Here is a 21,731-nt window from a genome sequence, read left to right on the forward strand (position 1 = left end):
TAGAGGGTTTTTCTTACTAGCATAGAGGACATCCTATGGCCTTGGGGCTATAGGGTTTCAATATTGAGCATAGAGTATTTCTTACTAGCATAGAGGCTACCTTGTGGCCCTAGGTCCATAGGGTGCAAACATAGAGAATAGAGGATTTCTTACTATCATACAGGGTACCTTGTGGCCCTAGGTCCATAGGGTGCAAACATAAAGAATAGAGGATTTGTTACTAGCACAGAGGGCACCCTTTGGCCCAAAGGCCATAGAGTGACAACATGTAGCATAAAGGGTTTCTTACTAGCATAAGAGGAAGACCTTGTGGCCCTTGGGTCATAGAGTGCCAACATAAAGCATATATGGTTTCTAACTAGTGCTCATAGAGGGCATCTTGTGGCCCTATGACAACCCATGGCCTTAGGGCCATAGGGTGACACATAAATAAAGTACCATATGGATTTGAAGCCATATATCTATTTATATGTTGAGACCTCCCAACAATCCTAACCCTATGGCCTTGAGGCCATAAAAAAACATATTTTGGATTATCTTAAAGTCATAGAGATATCTACAAAGAGAACTGTATGGCCTGAAGGCCATAAGAAACTTACTCAAGGAAATCATCCAATGCAAGAAGATCATCGCAATAGAAAATGAGACTTCTGCTCTAGAGCTTAAAGGCATAAATGTTTCTCCAAGTATACTTCTAGGCGCCACCATCATGGACAAAGAACTAATGTAGCTAGATAAAGATTAGGAATCTCTAGACAATAAGGAGCATAAAAATAAATTCATTGTAGATGTGTTGTCAGTTAGTAAATTTGCTATTTGCGATTAGTTTTTTCTAAGAGTGTGAAAAAAAAGAGTTATCAAAATGTAGATAATTTGGAATCTAAAATTAGGTGTTCTTTAAACTTGCAGTCCTTCAACAAGAGATTGTGGTTGACAAAGTTTTACTCGAGATTGTTGGTATAGAGGATGCTAATGCCATTGACCCTATTGAGAAAGATTCTATCAATCTCCATGTCAACCAAAGAGTTTCTAACAAAGATGACAAGAATCTACAAGTCTTTGAAGGTCAATTGCTACAACGACTCGAGATCAATTTAAAGAGTAATCCAATGGAAGAAGACAGTGAAAGTTCCAGAACATGTGCAAGGGAAGAAGAAGAATCTAATGAAAATATTATAGTAGCCCAAGAGTTGGGAATTGGATTGCATGACACCACAATGGAAGTAGAAGGTTTTTCTTTTCTTTTTTTTTCTGAAAAGCTCTTTCAATTTCGGAGTATAAACTTACACATTTTGCTAGCATAGAGGACACCCTATGGCCCTAGGACCATAGGATGCCATCATATCCATGTACACTTTCTCTTTTACCATAGAGGACATCTTATGGATATAGGGTCATAAGATGCCAACATAGTGCATAAATGGATTCTTATAAGTATACACGTAAACATAGTGCATAGAGGGAATTTTACTAGCATAGAGATGGCCCTATGGCCTTGGGGCCATAGGGTGCCAACATAAAGCATAGAGGGATTTTTATTAGCACCTTGTTACCTTGGGACACACATGATACCTTGTTCACTATCTGGGCCTTGGACCAAATCATAGTAGCATAGAGGACACCCTATAGCCCTAGGGTTTCCTTCTATCCCTAGGGCCATACACTGCCAACATATAGTATACATGGTTTCTTCATAGAATAAACCTTTTTGCCCTACACAATTTAGTGGAAACCTAGACCACATAATGTATCCTACTAGCATAGAAGGCACCCTATGACCCTGAGGCCAAAGAGTACCAATTGAAGGTTGAAGGGCACCTTGTGGCCCTAGGGAGCACCCTATGGCCCCAGGGCCATAGGGTGTCAACATAGTCAAATGGGGTGTAAACTTAGAGCATAGAGGGTTTCTTACTATCATGGAGGACACCCTATGTCCTTGGTGCCATAGGGTGCAAACATATAGCATGGAGGGTTTCTTGCTAGCATAGAGAGCACCCTATGGGCTCCCTATGGACTTGGGGCCATATGATTCCAACAAAGAGCATAAACGGTTTTTTGATAGTATATAGGATAGTTTATTTCCCTGGGGCCATATGATACAAAAATAAAAGAATCTTAAGAAGGGCACCTAGGCCACTAAATCACTATGGGGCCATAAGGTGGTCTTTGTCGGGAATGCGCCTAAAGGGTTCCTTGGCTATCCTTTGGCCTTTGGCTACCAACATAGAGTCTAGATGGTTTCTTACTAGCATAGAGCTCACCTTGTGGCCTACGGTCTTTAGATGCTAATATAGAGTTTCAATGGTTTCATACTAGGCGTAAGGGGAACCCTATGGCCTTGGGGCCATTGAGTGTCAATGTAGAGCACAGAGGTTTCCTTTCTAGCATAGAGGGAACCATGTGGCCTAGGAGCCATTTGATGCACCCTATGGCCCGAGGGCTATAGGTTGCCAATGTAGACCGTAGAGGTTTTCTTTCTAGCATAGAGGGAACCTTGTGGCCTAGGGGCTATTTGGTGCTCCCCTAGAGCATACAAGGTTTCTTTGTAGCATTATAAAGGGTACCTTGTGGCCCTCAAGTCTCTATAGGGTGCCAACATAGAGCATAGAGGGTTGTTCTTACTAGCATAGAGGACTCCTATGGCCTTGGGGCCATAGGGTTTCAATATTGACCATAGAGGATTTCTTACTAGCATAGAGGCTACCTTGTGGCCCTAGGTCCATAGGGTGCAAACATAGATAATAGAGGATTTCTTACTATCATAGAGGGTACCTTGTGACCCTAGTTCCATAGGGTGCAAACATAGAGCATAACGGATTTGTTACTAGCACATAGGGCACCCTATGGCCCAAACTCCATAGAGTGATAACATGTAGCATAAAGGGTTTCTTACTAGCATAAAAGGCAGACCTTGTGGCCCTCGGGTCATAGGGTGCCAACATAAAGCATATATGGTTTTTTACTAGTGCTCATAGAGGGCATCTTGTGGCCCTATGACAACCCATGGCCTTAGGGCCATAGGGTGACACATAAATAAAGTACCATATGGATTTGAAGCCATATATCTATTTATATGTTGAGACCTCCCAACAATCCTAACCCTATGGCCTTGAGGCCATAAACAAACATATTTTGGATTATCTTAAAGTCATAGAGATATCTACAAAGAGAACCGTAGGCTTAGTCAAGGAAATCATCCAATGCAAGAAGATCATGGCAATAGAAAAGGAGACTTCTGCTCTAGAGCTTAAAGTCATAAATGTTTCTCCAAGTATACTTCTAGGCGCCACCATCATGGACAAAGAACTAATGTAGCTAGATAAATATTAGGAATCTCTAGACAATGAGCATAACAATAAATTCATTGTAGATGTGTTGTCAGTTAGTAAATTTGCTATTTGAGATTAGTTTTTTCTAAGAGTGTGACAAAAAAGAGTTATCAAAATGTAGATACTTTGGAATCTAAAATTAGGTGTTTTTTAAACTTGCAGTCCTTCAACAAGATATGGCGGCTGACAAAGTTTTACTCGAGATTGTTGATATAGAGGATGCTAATGCCATGGACCCTACTGAGAAAGATTCTATCAATCTCCATGTCAACCAAAGAGTTTATGACGAAGATGACAAGAATCTACAAGTCTTTGAAGGTCAATTGCTACAACGACTGTAGATAAATTTAAAGAGTAATCCAATGGAAGAAGACAGTGAAAGTTCCAGAACATGTGCAAGGGAAGAAGAAGAATCCAATGAAAATATTCTAGTAGCCCAAGAGTTGGGAATTGGATTGCATGACACCACAATGGAAGTAGAAGGCAATGGAAGTTCCAGAACATGTGCAACGCCAGAAGGAGAATCCAACCCAAATATTTTAGCACCCCAGGATTTGGAAATCGAAGTGCATGGTGAGTCAGATCTTCCATCCACCAACAAACCAATGTTGACTATAATAGTGAGCTTGTGTGGATTGTTTGTGAGGAGATGCTGGCAAAAGTCCAAGAAAATGAAGAGCTTAAAGTTTGGACATGAGCATATTGTTCTTCGTCCAGGATGCATTGAGTTTTTAAAGGCTCTATTTAGAAATTTCAATGTAGGGATATGGTCAGCTGCTAATGACATGCATGTTGTGGACATCATCAAGATTTTAGAAAAGGAAGCTAAAGAAAAATTTCCATTCTTTATGATCTGGGGGCAAAGCGAATTTCAACCATGCGTAGAATCAAGGATCACTCGCTTAGATAATCCAGGAGTAGAAGCACTTTTCAAACCACTGGCTATTGCATCATCAAAATTTGGGCTTGATGCAAGAAGATTGCTTCTTATAGATGATGAACCATTAAAAGGATGTGTGAATCCTGCATTGAATTGTATTTTTCCAGCATCATTTAATGTTGATGATGAGGAGGATAATATCCTCCTTGGGGAGCTGCTACCATATATCAAAGCTCTCAATCATGTAAATGACATTCGCACAGTTACAGGGTCTCATTTATATGGCCAAGCACCCATTGCTCAAGGTCATGAGATTTATAACCGTATACACAAGGTTGTTGCAGAGTGGGAGGAGAGAAATCTAATTTTTCTAGGAAAAACCTACTCCACGGGAAGACTACCAGAAGTTTCTTGTCCTCTTCACGATGAGAAAGTTACAACATCTAGCACTAGTGGAATGTCCACTCGAAGTCAAGACAAGAAACTTTCTGCACGTGATCGAGAAAAAGTAAGGGTCTTAAAGAATATCAAATCATTATCAACCTTGAAAGGTATAGAAGCAATCATGCTTGCCCAGAAGTGGGATACAAGGAGCCTGTGATCAAAGTACATATTGAAGCCAGGAATTATATACAGCATCTAAAAATTCAGTATGATCTCAAATAGCCCTATATCAAGAAATGATGGAGCAATGTTTTGTAACATTTTGTCATTTACAAAGATCTTTATGTACTCAGAGACTTTGTTAGAGTGCTTAGGGTTTCAAGATATATGAAGATGTAAATGATTAATAGTTTTTTAAATTGTCTTTGAATACTATAAGTAACTTCTGAGTTTCATGTGCCAAATGCTCTTTTTTTTAAAAGCTTTTATAGTTGTTTTCTTTGAAATTTGAGTTCACTGTGCCATCAAGGACAATATACATGCTCATAAGGTCAAATCTCACCCTATATGTCCTTGGGGGAATTTCACTTTATGGTCTCAACACCCTATGAATCTAAGGCCATAGGGTCATAGTTTGGCATGTGTTCTTGCATAGGACTTACTAAGTGTAACCACAAATTATCACCCTATGTCCCTAAGGTCTTCAACACACTTAAGATCTCTATATTAACTTTTTTTTTTTAATCATTTCAGGGCTTCTAAGAAAAAATGTTTTGCTATCAGATTATCATAAAATAGAGGAGCTCCCTTTCATATTACATCAAATATCACATTCAAACCAAGAGCAATGGTTTCATTATCTACCAACATCTTTCAAACAGGACAAAAGAACGCTTATCTTGGATTTAGAGGGTGTGCTTCTTGCAACATTTGAGCTTCAATCAAGGCCAACTTGGACCAAGTACATGTGCATTGTAGAAGATAACAATGAGGTTTATGCGGTGCGTCCAGATGCAAAGTATTTCTTAAGATTTTGCTTTGAGTTCTTTGAGGTTTGGATTTGGAGCTGCCATCGTTTACAAAAATCTCAACACATAATCAAGACCTGTTTTCCTACACAAAGTCACAAATTCAAGATGATTATGGATAACCGGTGCTTCCAAAATTCAAATTTCATGATCGGTTACAAAAGAACCTATCACAAAAATCTTTCAACCATATGGAAGCTATTTGATTATTTAGATGGGGGCAACAGTATAATATTTGATGATAGTCCATATCGAGTGATGTAGAATATGCAAGGAACTTATATGATTTTTCCAAAGTTTTGGAGCCAACCTACTCAATTGCTTCAAAGTTTTTTAAAAGATGAAATTGTTGCATGGTTATGTGGATGGTTGTATGCTAAAGACAAGAGAGACTATACCATAAGAAATTTTGTAATGTTCCATCCTGATCCTGAGACTCACTATGTAATGCAATGTTATATGTCTCAAAGGACTCAAAATATCAAGAGAAGGAGGCCATTTTAAGTGTACTAGTTAAGTATTCTAAATAGCATCTACCAAGTATTTGGCAATGTGTACTTTTCAAAATTTAAACTTGATGGAATGTTGTGGGATATCTTGAAACATCTTTAAGCTGTTTTTTTAATGAAGTGCATCCTATTGTCAGGAGACTTCTCTCATTCAAGTTCTTTGGTTTCATTGTTTGATGCTTCTATGGTATTGTTAACTTTTTCTTCTTATTAATTGTCTTTATTAAGTGATCCAAACAATTAAAATTTCTTGACATTTGGTAGTGTTACAAAACAGTGTTTTTTGAACACCCTCAATTTTGGAGATATCATACTCTTTCTAGTTAGTCTTTTATTGTATATGCGATGAAGACCATCATTTTTATGAAACTGTCAAGTTGGTGGTAATCTTTATGTTTATACTTTATACTATTTTGACATAATCAATGTATACAATGCGTATTATTCACATCAAATGGTGTTTTTTAACACCTCCTTTTTTTGAGACACCATCTCTAAAACCTTTGAGTGAAGTTTTAAAGCATGTACTTGATGTAAAAAATCTTCATCTTAACATTGATTCTTTGGCACAAACTTATATTAGGAGTTTTTATATTGTAGTTTTATGTTAAGAAATAATTTCAAAGTTAGAATTATGAAAGTTTATCTAAGTAAGTGTCTCATCTAACTTTGTATAGTTAAATAAAATACCAAATGGAATTATAGGTGCAATAGATGACATCTTATGGTCTCAGGGCCATAGGATACTCTATAGTATTGTTTATATTTTTTAATTGTTTATGAACATAGATCATAGAGGGTTTTTCTCACTACCATAGAGGATATCCTATGGCTTTGGGGCCACATAGTCTCAATATTGAGCGTAGACGATTTCTTACTAGCATAGAGGGTACCTTGTGACCCTAGGTCCATAGGGTGCAAACACACAGTATAGAGGATTTCTTACTAGCACAGAGGGCACCCTATGGTCTAAGGCCATATGGTGACAACATATAGAATAAAGGGTTTCTAACTAGCATACGAGGTACACCTTGTGCGCCTGGGGACATAGTGTGCCAACATAGAGCATAGAAGGGTTTCTTATTGGCATAAACAACATCTTGTGGCCCTAAGACAACCTACATCCTTAGGGACATGGGGGGGCACATAAATAAAGTCCCAAATGGCTTTGAAGGATTGGACCTCTTTGTACGTTGGGACTAGCTAACCATCCTAACCCTATGGCCTTGAGGTCATAAAGAGACATATTAAAGTCATAGACATGTCTACAAAGAGCACCATATGGCCTTAAGGCCATAGGTGCAATAGATGGCATCTCATGGTCTTATAGCCATAGGATACTATATAGTATTTTTTTGACTTTTTATGTGTGAAATATTAGTTTGAATTTTGTTTAAATTATCGTGTATTTAACACTTGATAGCATGATACAAAACCATTACCAAGTATTTTGTTATACATGGATTAAGGTCACCAAATTATGACAAGAGTGTTTAATAGTATTTTCCTTTACATATTATCTTTTTTAATTGCTGTAATCAATCTATATGCTGCTTTAAAATCATATCAATTGGTTTTTTTGACACCTCATTTTTTGAGAAGCTACTTCTAGAAGTGTCATAATAATCAATATCTAGTTCTCCTAAATGATTTTCTCATATTAAACTGATCATTTAATGTGGGGAAGGCCAGGGGAGAAAAAGCTAGAATATTGGTTAAGCTAGCAGACCGGCCATAGTAGGGATCCAAAGGAGGGAAAATAGGGATCCAAAGGGGGGGCCATCTGCAAAAGAGCCATGTGCAACAATGGGCTAAAAAGACCCTAAGGTTCAACCCATTAAGACTTCCAAAATGCTAAGGTTCCAAAATTCAAAGGTTGTGTCCAAAGGTCAACCCTAGGGAAAATTGGATGCTTTGTGTGTGCCCTAAAGTCTTTGCACATCCCTACATGGGAGGGGGCGAGCCCTAAAGGTAGGCGATGAGAGAGAAAGCCACACACACACACAAAGGCTCCCTTTACACAAAGGGAATGAGGGACACATGTCAGCTCCCTAGGCCAGATGCCCACAAGATGTGCCCAATTTCTATTGGATGACCCTTGAAGTGGAACAATGAGAATTAAGCTAGAGTAAATCTAGTTTAATTAATTTAAAAACATTTAATAAAAGAAACCAATAAGAATTAAGTCTTAGAAGACTAATGGGCAGTCTCCCAAGGGGTCCAATGAGCATTCAGGAGCCCCATGGCTTGCCTAATTCCTATTGGCCAGGAGGCAAAGGGGTCCAATGAGAGTTTAGTTTAATTATTTAATTACCTAAAGCTCTCACAAAAGGGGAAAGGGGGACACATTTAAGAAGGCTATCACTTTTGCTGCTCAATTGTAATTGGCTTGACTTGGGGAGGGCCAATGAGGCTTCAGCAAGAGCAATTAGCAAGAGGGCTCGCCCAAGAGAGAGAGAGGGGGCTGATTTTTCCAAGGCATTATCACACACACACACACACACACACACACAAGCTCATGTGTGAAGAAAGAGAAGACTATCTCTTCCCAAGCTTTAATGGAGAACTCATCACCTACTCCAAGCTTGTGAGATAGAAGCCTACATCAACACTCTCTTGGCATGTGGATGCAAATCCAACCAAGATCCAAGCTTCAATGAATGCTCATCTCCTCTACCAAGCTAATTACTAAGCTAAGATATGCTACATATGAGTGATTATGTGAGGAGATGTACATCTTTCTCGTAAGATACTCCTTCTTCCTCTCAATCTACTCTCATACCCTGCTAGCTCTCACCATCTTCGAAGGTGTGTGAGGTCTTGGGTCTGAGAACGGGGATAATTCAAGTTGTGTTTGTTAAGTGTTTTGCTTAGTGCATGAAGTTTCCATCTTCATTGCACTAGCTAGTCTTGAAGGAACACAAAGAATTGTATTGTACAATGTCTCTCTTGATGGGAGAAACCATAATACAAAGCCTTTTGGAGGGGGGGGCGGCTCCATGAAAATCCGGTCCTCAACTGTTGTCAATAGCTTAATTGCTCTCTCTTTTGGAAGTATTGTCAATGCTATCTAACTAGGTGTTATGTTTTTTTTTGCTCTCTCCACCCAAGCACTCTTGTAATTCTCATTAGGAATCTATTCTAATGAAATGCCCACTATGTTCATGCGAATTTCCGCTACACATAAGTTATTAGGCCATTAAATGTTACAAGAAGCATTTGTTGAATTTTGAAAAGCACTGATGTCATACAAATCCTCTTTCCAAAAACTATATTGGAGGTTTATTCGTAAATTTTATAGTAGAGAAATTAAAATAGACTCATACAATCATGATAATTTATCTAAATTAAAGACAACTAGAGCTTCGAAATCATTAAATAACACAATCCTAGCATACACATTTAGAATTTGGGAAACGGGATTTTCCCAAATTATCTAAAATGGTGTTACCTTGTGAGCTTCACACTTGGTGTGAAAGAAGCTTTGATGCTACACATCCCAAAGTGAGAGAGTGTGAGTGCCCTATCTATAACCACTATTGTATATGTTCTTTCATTTTCAACAATCTGAGGTTTTAGTGCTTCAAAGGTGTGTCTTGGTTCTAGAATCTTTGTCCTTTCACTTGTGCCGCATGGTTTGGTGATGACTCGTATCTTTTAAGTTCCATCATTTGAGCTTGTTTAAGAAAGTGGTTAGTGTGTTTTCATCGCCATGTTTCTTGTTCATTGTAAGAGGGTTGTGTGATGAGAGGTTTCCCACACCCTAAGACAGTGTGTGTGTGCTAGCAATGTTTACCATTCACCAATTGTTTGTCTATTTTATGCAAGCTCCGTGATAGTGTGATAGTATACAGTCTTACTTTGCAAGTTGTCAATCATGTATTTACACAAACTCCATTTCTCTCTCTCTTTCTTTCCTTTCCTCTAGCTCTCTCTTACTCCATTTGGTGTGAGATTGTCTGTGTGTATTTTGTTGCATCTCCTCTTGGTCGTGACAAGATCTCTCTTGCGTTCTAGTTCGCATCCCATAACTAGTTGGTGCCCCTTCACTTGTTTGGCTATGGGTTTTATTGTTTTTTTTTTCTTGCTTACGATTTCCCCAGCCCCAATTGAACAGCACAGAAGCCTTGAGGGGTGTTTAGAGGTCTCCATTCTTGTTGCCCACCCCAGATCGCCTAGCTAGCTCTAGTGCCCAGTCTCGTCAGTGAACTACTATAAGACCTTGCTTTCCAATGTCCAAGTAGCCTTGGATTCTTTAATGAAAGCAAGGCTATACAACTAGAAAATCTTGAAACCAAAACCCTCTTTCTACATTAGACCATACCTTGGACAAGTGGTGGACTTAGTTTTAATGCTCTGTGTCAAAGGTGACCTATTGTAGGACCTTGTTTCCCAATGTCGAAGTAGCCTTTTCTTCTTTCAATGGAAGCAAGGTTGGACAAGTGGTCTATCTTGAAACCATAACCCCCATATATATTAGAGTGTACCGTGGAAAATTTGTAGACCTACTATTGAATGCCCAATGCCCAAGGTGAACTACTATAAGGCCTTGCTTCCCAATGCCCAAGCAGTGCTTGTTTCTTTTGTTTGATGGAACCAATGTTGAAAACGTGGTGGACCACACAATGGTTCTTGAAACTAATTTTACTAGCAAATGCCCAAGGTGAGTTGTTGTAAAACCTTGCTTACCAATGTACAAGTATCCCTTGCTTCTTTCAATGGAAGCAAGGTTGGATAAGTGGTGGAGGTTAAAATCAATACCCCTTGGTATATTAGAGTGTAGCTTGGATAAGTGGTGGACCTAGTTTTAATGGCGAGTACCCAAGGTAGACAACTAGAGGACCTTAAGTAGTGGATCTTGAAACCAAAAAATCTACTATAGTAGAGTATAGCTTGAACAAGTGTGGACCTGGTATTAATGGACAATGCCCAAGGTGAAATATTTCAAGACCTTGCTTCCCACGAATGTCCAAGTAGATTTTGTTTCTGATAGTGAAACTAAGGTTGGACAAGTGGTGGATCTTGAAAACAATATCCCTTTTCTATATTAGAGTGTAGCTTAGACAAAGTGTGGGACTTAGTTTTAATGGCCATTGCCTAAGAAAAACTATTTTAGGACCAAGTTGCTTCCCAATGTCCAAGTAGTCCTTACTTCTTAGCATTGAAATAGGGTTGGACAAGTGATGGATATTGAAATTAAAAGCCCCTTGGTATATTAGAATGTAGCTTGGACAAGTGGTGGACCTAGATTTAATGGCCAATTCCTTGCTCGGAAAGTCTTACTTCCCCCCCCCCCCCCCCCCCCCCCAAAAAAAAAAGAAGGAAAATTACCACGAAATTGGTGGACTTTGAGAACAATTCCCATCAAGAGAATGTCCGATTTCTTGTTTGGACATGTAGGGGAGCAAAGTTCTAAATGATTGAATGGATCAACGGTCAAGGAGTTCACTAAAGTAAACGTAACATAAACATGGCATCAACAAAGGATTTTATTTCCTTGTGAAGTTACAAAAACATGCGTACACAAGGTGTATAAGGAGAACTTATAATTTGTTTTGGTAAATGAGCTCTCAGGGGTAGTTTTCAATAACAAACTTTTTTTAAAATATGCATGTAGTAGATGTTTAGAATTGGTTTCTAGGTCATTATAAACACATGGGAAAATTATAATTTTTATAGTTTTCCACACTGTCTCTAAACCTCTTCGACTGTGCCTTTTGTGTGTCAATTTTCAACACATTAATGAGACAATTAAAAAAAGTTATGTATGAATATAGTCCACCTAATGTAGAACAACGTTTTCTCTTTGAGCGTTGAAGGATTTGTTTATTTTGGGCTCCGTTTAATGCTTTAAAGTTTAGTGAAGGCAAAAAATACTTTTATGTATGAATATAATCCACCTAATGTAGAACAACTTTTTCTCTTTGAGCATTGAAGGATTTGTTTATTTTGGGCTCTGTTTGATGCTTTAAAGTTCAATGAAAGGCAAAAAATGCTTTTATTTTCTTCTCTCAGTAGACTTTTGAAAATTGTGGGCTAATTTTGGAGAAAAGGAAATAAAAAATAAAAAAGTTTGATCTTTTGATGGTTTTAGATCTTTTCAAGAAGAACGTTTTAAGTTCTCACAAGCCTCTCCAAATTCTTGTTAAAATTTGAGTTACAAGCTCTGAAAAGGACCACTTTAATGTCTTTTATATATATATATATATATATATATATATATATATTGAGATATACATATATATATTTATATATACTTATATATAAACATATCCTTTCAAAATTTATGTTGTATCATGTTTTTTGTCGATTAAATCATATTTGTGCTTTTTAAAAGTCTCGATAAAAAAAAAGAAAGCACAAAAACTATCAACAAAAACTATCAATATCAATATTATCATAAAGTGGCTTTGTAGCTTATGTGGCATTCTAGTAAGTTAACCCTACACAGAAAGAAACATATGTGCACATAGATTAAAAAAACATAGAGGAAGCACGCAGACATTGCATGTAGGTAGAGCATACATACATGCATAGGGATCAACATCACACACATCGCACAGAAGGCAGGTAGGAGGCCATCATTGTACACAAGATACAAAGTCCCCATCGCACACAACACGGACATGAGGCCATCATCGTGCTCAATAAAGGCTAGCCACATTGCACACCTTACAAATTTGTGCTAACGAGTGCAATGTGGAAGAAGCAACAGCTTTTGGAAAGATGTATCTCTTACTCTCTCTCTCTTTCCATGTGTACTTAAAGGTTCTCTGTCACTCTTTCCTGTGCATATAAATACATACTTTGCGATCCAAAGTGCTAAATGTTGTTTGTATCCCTAACTCAGTCACATGTACAAACACACACAAATGTGCATATTCTACCAAATTGTCTCCCTCTCTGCATATACATAAAAAATAGTCATATCTATCATCCTTGCTCTCTATCTTTCTCCAAAATAAAAAAGATACACAATCATGACCTGTCACTCTTTCTCTCCATGCGCTCTTTGATCTTAATGAATCAATTCAATGTGTCAGTCTTGCTTGTTATCTCTCAAAAAGCAAGAAACAGAGAATCACAATCCATCACACTTGCTATCGTCGTCCTCTTCCCTCTTACATAGATTCATTAAATTGTACATGTGTATTATTTCATTGTAACAGTCATGCATAATGTTTATACACATTTACATCTGACCCACATAATAGACATAAGTATATACATAAATACCAAAGATAACTAAAATATTATACTACTTGTAAACTTGAATGGTTGTATGACTTACTTGTGCGATTCATTAAGATCGATTCTTACCGCGAGTGATGGAACCCTCTTGAGTTTCCTTTCCGCTAATCCGTTTGTAAATTTGATTGTAATATTGTTTTTCAACAAAAGTAATGTATTTTGGTACGTGATATTCCTATAATGAACATAAACATTTCAGACTATGAAAAATGAATCAACAATATGTGGATAGAAAGTTGATATTTTATTGGGATGCAAAAGAATAATTCACTAGAATGAGGATTTCTCCCTTTTCAATTGCTTAGGCTAGATATGTGGTGGATGTATGATGTTTTAATTTATCTATGGGTGGGATTTAGGCTAGACAAGTGGTGAACCTTTAGGCCACTGGACTTTAAGGACCTTCAAACAATACCTTGTACACTCAATCCTTGTTGGTATGTAGGTTGGACAGGTGGTGGACCTTGTTTGAATACAACTTGCTCTGATATGGTATCAAAATTTAGGTGGGAAAACTTGAAATCTTTATAAACAAGTGTCAGTTTAAGCTGTTTATTTTGAATTTAGGTGGGATAATCCAAATTCAAGAGACATAATGTAAAATGTAGGTGGTAATGTTTGAAATTAGGTGCAAAAATGTGATTCAAGATGAGTCACTTTGAATTTAGGTGGGATTATTAGATTAAACATGGCTTAAATTTAGGTGCGATATTTTGAATTTAGGGGAGATAATCACATTTTTCTTAGCAAACTTGAATTTGAATTTGAAATTGGACAAGATATTTTGAATTTAGGTGGTTAAATTTGAACTTGGGTAGGATATTTTAAGTTTAAGCGGTTAAATTTGAATTTAAGTGAGAAATTTTCAATTTAAACCAATATCTAGGTGGGAAAGTTTTGAATCTCAAACAAAATCTCCATAATACAATGTAGTGTAGGATGGACAAGTGGTGGACCTAGTAGACATTGCATATGTCTATGTTGTTGTGAAGGACCTTGTTTCTGTTCATGCTTGAACATAGTGACATATAGATCACATATATCTTGAAACCAAACCACCCATCATTCTAGATAACAAGTGGTGGAACTTCTATTGTTTCTCTTTTCTTACCTTAGAAAACTGGTACATCTTTCTTCTCTAAAGTTCAAACAAGTGACGAACCTTTACATTATAATAAAACACCTATTATCTATGTAGATTATCTTGAAGAAGTGGTAGAGATGTACTTCTCTCCATGATTCAATGGATACCAGCTTGAACAAGTGGTAGACCTTGGGGACAAAACCCCATGTACACCATAGCTTGGGTATTCCATGTTTACAATGGAGTCTATCTTTCTTCTCTCTATGTTTCAATGGAGCCTAGCTTGGACAAGTGGTGAAGCTTTGATTCTATCTATGTTTCAATGAATCCCCCATGCTACTAGGTACTAGGATGGAAAAGAGGTGGACCTAGAATACATGAAGTGTAGCTTGGACATGTGGTGGACTATTAGATTTAACCACTAGCTATATATGTAGCTTGGACAAGTAGTGGATCTTGAAACAAAAAACCATTGTACAACATAGCATGGATTTTTCATTTTTAAATGGAACCTAGTTTGGACAGATGGTAAATCTTGCTTCTCTCCATGTTTCAATTGATCCAATATTGGACTGGTCACGAAGATTTTCTTCTCTCCATGTTTGAATGAATCTTGAGACCAAACCTCCACATGCCTAGTTTAGGCAACCAACTTACCTTAAGTGTTGAACCTTTAGAGTTGCGATTTGCTTCTCTCCATGCTTCAATGGATCCTAGCTTGGACAAGTGGTAGACCTTGGAACAAAAACCCCATGTACAATAAAACTATCATGGAGTTTTGCAAGTTTTAATAGAGCTTAGCTTGGACAGACCGTCAAGCTAGCTTATTTCAATGTTTCAATGGAGCTTGGCTTAGAAAAGTGGTGGATATTTGATTCTCTCCATGTCTCAATGGAGCTAAGATGACAAAAAGAAAATCCCTGATGTTCAAAATAGTTGGGGTTTTCCATGTTTTGATGGAGCCTACCTTGGACAACTGGTGAAGCTTGCATCTCTCCATGTTTCAATTGATCCAAGATTGGAAAAGTGGTGGTACGTATTTGATCTCCACCTTTTAATGATTCTTGAGACCAAACATCTCCACACCTAGCTTAGATAACCAAATTCCCTTGCACCTCTATTTGGAGGTTAGACAAGTGTTGGAACTTTGAACTAAAGGAACTACTATCTATGAAGCTTAGGTTGGACTAGTGGTGGAGCTTTTATTCACATAATGTTTTAATAGATCCTAGCTTGGACAAGTGGTGGATATGGAAACAAAACTTTCCATGTACAATATATATATGGTTTTTCCATGTTCTAATAGAGCCTAGCTTAGACAAGTGGTGGCCCTTGAAACAAAACTCCCCATTTAAAAAATATATATGGTTTTTCCATGTTTCAATAGAGATTATCTTTGAGAAGTAATGAAGCTTTTTGGTATCAATGTTTCAATGCATCTTATCTTGGATGAGTGGTGGATCTTAGCTGCTCGCCATGCTTCAATGGAGCCTAGCTTGGACAAGTGGTGGAGCTTGCTTCTCTATATGTTCCAATGGAGCATAGATGGGGTAGGTGGTGATTATTTGCTTCTATCCATGTTCCAATGGATATATCTTGGGAAGTGGTGGATCTTCAAACAAAATTTCCCATGGACACCATATCATGGGCTTTGCCAAGTGGTGGCGAAAAATATATATAGCCTTATAGGTTCGACAAGTGGTCGATGTTAAAAACCAAATTCTTTATATTATAGTGACATATACACATGAGATATACCTTGAGACCAAGCCACCCATGCTACAAGATAGTAAGCTAAATGGTGGACTTTTGATTATTTCCCCATGCCAAAATTACAAAACAAGTACACCTTTTGTCTATAAGTGGGACAAATGGTGGACCTTCAGAGTAAACCGCATATTATCTATGTACCCTAGCTTGAACAAGTGGTTGAGATTCAAAGAATTGTACCCTATCTTGAAGAAGTGGTTGAGATTTTCTTCTATCCATGCTTCAACGGATCCTAGCTTAGACAATTGGTATACCTTGGAACCAAAACTGCATGTACAATAAAACTATCATGGGGATTCCATGTTTTAATGGATCTTAGCTTGGACAAATGATGAAGATTGCTTCTCTTTGTGTTTCCATGGATCATAGCTTAGAAAAGTGGTGGAGCTTTGCATTCTTCATGTTTCAATGGAGCTAAGTCAACAAAAAAGAAAAGATATTTTATACAAGTGAGCTCAAGTTTTCCATGTTTCGATGGAGTCTATCTTGGAAAACTAGTAGAGCTTGCTCTCCATGTTTCAATTAATTCAAGCTTGGACAAGTGGTGAAGCTTTTCTTCTCCCCATGTCTCAATGAATCTTGAGACCAAACCTCCCCACAACTAGCTTAGATATCCATCTTAGCTTGCACCTCTCTCTAAAGCTTAGAAAAGTGATGGAGATTTACTTCTCTCCATATCTCAATGAAACTTGAGACTAAACCTTCCCATGCCTAGCTTAGATAGCCATCTTACCTTGAACCTCTCTCCAAAATTTGGACAAGTGTTGGACCTTGGAACTAAACAAACTACTATCTATGAAGCCTAGGTTGGACAAGGGTGGATCTTTTCTTTGCACCATGTTTCAATAGAGCCTACCTTGGATCTTGAAACAAATATATCCATGTACAACATATTATGGGTTCTCCATGGTTCAATGCAGCTTAGCTTAGAGAAGTGGTGGAGCTTTCTTCTTTACATGTTTCAGTGGGACCTGGCTTGGAGAAGTGGTGGATCTTAGCTTCTCTCTACTTCAATGGAGTTTAGCTTGGACAAGTGGTGAATCTTGATTCTCTCCATGTTTCAATGGAACATAGATGGGGCAGATAGTGGAGCTTTGCTTATATCCATTATCCAATGGAGCTAGCTTGGGCAAGTGGTGGACCTTCAAACAAAACCCCTCATGGACACCATATTATGGGTTTTCCAAGTGGTGAAAAAAAACCATTCAAAATATATCCTTATAGGTTGGACAAGTGGTCAATGTTAAAACAAAATGTTCAATGTTGAAACCCAAAATCCCTTGCTACATTAGATTTACCCATGTTTAATGGAGCTAAGTCAACAAAAAAGATAAGCTTTGATGTACAAGATATCTTGGATTTTTGGTGTTTTAATGGATCTTGCTACATTAGATTGAATGTTTCAATGGAGGTAAGTAAAAAAAGAAAAATACTAATGTACGAGATAGCTTGGATTTTCCATGTTTCAATGGAGCTTAGCTTGCACAAATGGTTGAACTTACTTCTCTCCATGTTTCATTTTCTCAAAGCTTAGACAAGTGGTGGATATTTTCTTCCATCCATGTTTCAATGAATCTTCAGAACAAACCTCCTCTTATTAATATCCCATTTACCTGCTACATTAGAGCCTAGCATGTATAAGCAGTGATGCTTTATAAGTAGAAATTAGCGTGAACAAGTGGTAAAGACTAAATTTAAAATAGCCTTGCTAGAAGGGATGGTACTTGTTAACATTGAAAAGTATCATAAGTATTCAATTAGAGCATATATTAGACATATGGTATCCTTAGATACCAAAACCTTAATGATATTGGATAGGGATTTAAGTATTTTATTTTACTTGCCTTTTAGTACTCACTAGAGACATGGTTTGAAAAAAGGTGTACCTTACATGGATCCTAATTTCAAGAGGTGTGATAGACCTTCAAACCAAGCCTATATAGCTTGGACCAGTGGTGGACCTACCATGGATTCTAATTTAGACAAGTGTGGTAGATAGGGGGTAGAAAACACCCATTTGTTACCTTAGCTTGGATAGGTGGTGACCATGCTTCTGTTCATGTTTCAATGGAGCATATCTTGGGCACATGGTACACCTTATTTCTCTCCATGCTTCAATGAATTACACCTTAGACAAGTGAGTACCTTGAAAACAAACTGCCCACGCATAACTAGGACAAGTGATGAGCCTTGCTTCTCTCATGTTACAATGGATCCTATCTTGAACTAAGGTATATCTTACTTCTCTCCATGCTTAAATGGATTCTAGAACACATAGTGGACCTTAAATTCAAACTCCACATGCTGCATCATAGGATATGTTGACAAATCATGGGCTTTGTGGAGGTTTTCCCATGTATGTTTAGGAAAGCTGGTGTTTATTTACTTCATGCTTCAAAGGATCCTAGCTTAGATTGGTGATGGACCTTGCTTTTCTCCATGCTTCAATGGAGCGAAGGGATAGTTGGAGGTGAATAAGTGTTCAAGCTTTAAATGAAACCTCTCTTGTTACAACCATCATAGAATGTACACATGGTGGACCTTGCAATTCTTTTATATGCCTATCTTGGCGAAGTGGTGGAACCTTGATTATCTCCACATCAAGCCAAGATTGTGGAAAAGTGGTGAATCTTGCTTCTCTCCATGTTTTGGTGGATCCTATCGCGGACAATTGGTGGAGCTCTACTTCCCTAACTTTGGGGGGGGGGGGGGGGTCATTTAATAATTATGTGACTATCACGTGAGTGGAGCAGAAGGGGTTATTTAATTTATTTGTTTTTCAAATTTTCACATATAAAAGGGTACCATAATTTTTTTGGGGAAAAAACTTTACATATTGAATAGGAAAAGGAGTATTTTATTTGTAGAAAATTCACAAACAAGGAGTTTCACAAATAGTCCTTGAACGCACGCAATATACACAATTTACACATAGTGACCTCCTCGAGTTTCCTAAATGTAACAAAGGATCCTAGATTAATCAAGTAGTGCATGTGCGCTCCTTGCCGCACTATCAAAGCAAGGGACTTGCCAATACACCGTGTGCGAGCCACAAACGGCTCCAAGCACACAACAAGCCTAAACTAGCAAGCTCAAGAAAACAATGGGTGTGTCACTCACCGCTCTACGCTCGCCTTCGTGGTGGATTCCTCGCCGCGATGAAGAAGAAGCTGCAGTCGTGCCGCGCTCAACCGCTTCGCCGCCGTCGTGCCTTCGTAATGCTCGATCGCACACACACTCTCCCTCTCTCTCTCTCACACACACACACACAAGGAGGTGAAGAAGAAGAAGATGGAGATGGAGATGGAGCAAGAGCACTCTTCTATTGCACAAATGAGAGAATGAGTAAAAATTAGGTTTAGTTGGCTTTTATAGGAGCTCACCCCATTCACACTTGGGCGCCCATGCTTAGCCAACTAAACCTAGCATGTTCGTGTTAGAGTGCGCCTCTCATCGGCGATCACTCTACCTTTCCCTATTGGTCCGACAAGCCCGGTACCTGACTCTACTTAAATAAATAATACAACGTTTATAGATCATAGGGTGTCCGTGTGCCGTGAGGGTTAACATGCCCCCCTTCCTGATGTAGATTCCGTCCTCGGAAGCTATTGAGTTGAAGCTGGGTCGTCGAGGTGGAAGAGCATTTGAGATGAATGTCCTTAGCCTTCTTCAGTCACTGCAAAATCAAACAACATTGGCACAGTAATTGCATTCTCTTAAAAAGCATATGCAGTTTTAGGTAGACACATTGATTGGTCAAAGAATTTCAAACAATTTGTTAGCAATGAACATTAAATTGCAATGTACTCAAATGCATAAACAGATGTAAAGGTAGAAAATTAAACAAGTCTGGGGTCGCTAATTTGACGGTTGAAAAGCACTAGAGATCGAATATTAATACCATGGGTAAGCTTCTTAATTTTCAATGGTCAATTAAGTTGTTTAATCGCGAGAGCCAAGTATTCATGTTCGAGGGCTGACTAGAGGCTATATCTAGAAGACTTTGTAGTTAAGCTACCATAAAAGGAATTTCTCATGAAATCATCGCCTGACTGATTACTTTTTCTTTGACCCCCCAAAGTCTTTTCACATTGATTCAATTATGAAGTGGGGGGTCGTATGTCCAATGATCATTAATGAACAATCCTTCTAGAGTCGACGTGTTAATGGTTTCTTGTGAGGTAGAAGCAATGTTGCTCCTCGTGGTTTTACTTGTCACCAACGGTACTCTAGAGGGAACTTCTGAAGGAGGCAGCTCAACAGGGCCTTCTTGGTAAGAAGTTGGCAGGATATCCACATGGACACTCTTTGGGGGTGTGGGGTCCACGTGCGATGTGAAAGGAGAGTCCACTTCCCCACCCCCTTTGTGTGCTTCATTTGCATCAGGTTCCGAGCGAGTAGCTCTACCTAATGTTTCCATGAAACGGCTAAACATACTAGTACTAGGCTGTGGAGCTTCGGGAGGTGCATGGCCTTCTCTCTCAGTGTTTTGGGTAGGGTATGCTTCCATGATTTATGAGTCGGAGGAGGAATCACTAGCGGCTATTTTAGGGTCTTGGGTGGTGCTACCTTGTGTCCCCGCTGAGGGTCTAGATCCTATCGTGGATGGGTAATGGGTGTCCGTATGAACAGAGGCACCCTCAATATTCTCGTGTTCTAGCACCCGCCTAGAGCGTAAGTGCATGTGCTTCTGATACCCTAAGGTGTCAAAAAGCTGCTCTAGGAGGCCTTGTGACTAGTTTTTAGCGTGTTTTTTGTTTGTTTTTTTTTGCTAGATTTTTTAGAGCGTGTCGTGGAATGGGCCGTGTGATAGCTCGAAACGATCGTATTGGTCAGAGGGTCGTGCCGTGCTTTACAGCCCTCCGTTTGGTCACTCTATGCCCTCGGAATCCCTAAAACTGTCAATTTCCAGTAGGGAACTAGGCCCAAACTAGAAAGTCTAAGGGTGCAAGTGGGAAGAGAAAGGAGGAGAGTGGAGGACTTGTCCCACATGCTCTCATTCTCTCTTGAGGGAGTAGGGTATATATATAAGAGTGAGTTTAGTATATATCATAAGATTGAGGACTGAGGCCTGGGCCTGGGCTTGGGCTTGGGCTTGGGCTTGGGAAAATGATCCCGATCTATCTTTTATACAAACCAACCCGTCCGTTTTAAGAGTCACGTTTTTTATTTTTGAAAAATTTCGCCGCCCGCTCACTCGCGTTTTTAATTTCCGATTTTTATTTATTTATTTATTTATTTATTTTAATTCCAAATTTTTTTATTTTTTTTATTTTTGGAGAAAAATAAATTTTTTTAATTATTTTTATTATTTTTTTTTGGTGCAGAAAATACAGAAATTGAAAACGCAGATATGTAGAAATTGCAGAAATTGAAAAAACGCAGAAATGCAGAAAATTGCAGAAATTGAAAACGCAGAAATTGAAAAATACAGAAATTGAAAACGCCGAACTTGAAAATGCATAAATTGCAGAAATTGAAAAAACGCAGACAATA

This window comes from Adiantum capillus-veneris, chromosome 3, assembly GCF_014529385.1.
Source record: "Adiantum capillus-veneris isolate H3 chromosome 3, ASM1452938v2, whole genome shotgun sequence".
In the NCBI taxonomy this organism is placed as follows: Eukaryota; Viridiplantae; Streptophyta; class Polypodiopsida; order Polypodiales; family Pteridaceae; genus Adiantum; species Adiantum capillus-veneris.